Below are 2,288 nucleotides of genomic sequence, written 5' to 3' on the forward strand. Positions count from 1 at the left end.
AGTAGTTCGTGGAGTGTAGAAAATCTCGAACTGGCTGAGTTCGACCGCCCCTTTTAACAAATGCCCCGATGCTTCAGGTTTTTGCAAAACCTGCCTTAGAGGCTGATCGGTCATGACGTGTACTGAGTGGGATTGGAAGTACGGCCTGAGCTTTCGCGAGGCCATGATTAGGTAGAACGCCAATTTTTCCATCAGTGGGTATCGTGACTATGCCCCGAGAAGTCTCTTGCTGATGTAATAGACTGGCTTCTGAACTTGGTCCTCTTCTCGTACCAGTACGGCACTAGCTGCATCCTCAGTGACAGCTAGGTAGAGAAAAAGAGGCTCGCCTGCCTTGGGCTTGGATAATACGGGTGGTTCAGCCAGATGCGCCTTCAGGTCGAGGAATGCACTTTCGCACTCTACTGTCCATTCAAACTTCTTGTTTCCTCGGAGCAGGTTGTAGAAGGGCAAACACTTATCGGTTGACTTGGAAATAAACCGGTTCAGTGCGGCCACTCTCCTTGTTAGGCCTTGGACATCTTTCCGCGACCTAGACGAAGGAAGCTCAAGAAGTGACCTGATCTTGTCGGGGTTTGCCTCGATTCCTCGGGTATTGACTATGAACCCCAGGAATTTTCCTAACGCGACTCCAAAAGTGCATTTCTGGGGATTGAGCCTCATGCCGTATCCTCATAATATTTTAAAACATTCTCCCAGGTCGGAAACATGGTTGTCGGCAGTCTTTGACTTGACTAGCATGTCATCAACGTATACTTCCATGTTTTTTCCGATTTGGTCCGCGAACATTCTGTTTACCAATCTTTGGTAGGTAGCTCCGGCGTTCTTCAGATCGAAAGGCATGGCCTTGTAGCAATAGACATTAGTCGGGGTCATGAAGCTGGTGTGTTCTTGGTCCGCCGGATTCATCGCGATCTGATTGTAGCCTGAGTACGCATCCATAAAGGACATGAGCTCGTGCCCCGCCGTGGCATCCACCAGATGATTGATCCTTGGTAATGGAAAACAATCCTTGGGGCAGGCTTTATTCAGGTCGGAGAAGTCAATGCAGGTTCGCCACTTTCCGTTGGGCTTTGGAACTAGCACGGGGTTGGCGACCCAAATTGGAAATTTGGCTTCACGGATAAAACCACATTTTTTGAGCCGGGCTACTTCTTCTTCTAGGGCTTCAGCTCGGGTTGTTCCTAAACGTCTTTGCTTCTGAGACTTGGCAGGAACGCTTTTGTCTAGATGGAGCGTGTGCATGATGACACTCGGGAAAATTCCCGCCATGTCCTCGTGGGACCAGGCAAATACATCTAAGTTAGCCCGCAGGAACGTAATCAGCTCCGCCTTCCTCTTGCTACAGAGGTTTTTCCCGAGCTTGACCATCCGTGATGGATTTTGTGGATCAAGGTTCACCTCCTCGAGCTCCTCAATAGCCTGGAGCTCGGATCTGTCTTCGCCTACTCGAGGGTCAATGTCCTCACTCAAGGCGACATTTTCCCCTTTGTTGTTTCGAGGTTTTTCAATCTCAGGAGCCGCCAAGGGTTCCTGGGATTCCTCTTCGCTCAGAATGGCCATAGCCAGCTGCCCGGGTTTAGATTTTCCCTTCATGGAAATGCTGTAGCATTCCCTGGTAGCGAGCTGATCGCCCTGGATCGTGCAGATTCCTGCTGAGGTGGGGAACTTCATGGCGAGGTGTCAGATGGAGGTGACAGCCTCGAAGGCTATGAGCGTAGGTCGGCCCAAAATGCGTTGTAAGCAGCGGAGCAGTCTATGACCACGAACTCGAGTAGTTTGGATACTGTTCGAGATTCTTCTCCTAGGGTGATCACCAACTCGATCGTCCCTATCGCTGCTGATCCTTCTCCCGAAAAACCATACAACATCATGGAGGTTGCCTTTAGATCGGCGACAGTAAGACCCATCTTCTCTAAGGTGGATCGGAATAGAAGGTTCACCGAACTCCCGTTGTCTATCAGCACCCTTCTCACTCTCCGGTTGGCGAGCTAGACTGCTACGACCAAGGGTTCATTGTGAGGGAACTGGACATGGCCTGCATCTTCCTCCGTAAAAATGATTGGTTGCCTCTCCAATCACTGCTGTTTTGACTGACGCTGCTCCGGGACGAACTCCACCCCGTTATGAGCCTTTAGTTCATTCACGTATCTCTTATGGGCGCCTCTGCTTGTGCCAGCCATGTGCAGTCCTCCAGAGATGGTGGATATCTCTCCTCCGACCACTGGAGGAGGAACATCCTGATCTACCCGGGACCCGGGCTGACTGGCTGGGACCTCTGGAGTAGG

Source organism: Humulus lupulus, chromosome 4, assembly GCF_963169125.1.
Source record: "Humulus lupulus chromosome 4, drHumLupu1.1, whole genome shotgun sequence".
Classification (NCBI taxonomy): domain Eukaryota; kingdom Viridiplantae; phylum Streptophyta; class Magnoliopsida; order Rosales; family Cannabaceae; genus Humulus; species Humulus lupulus.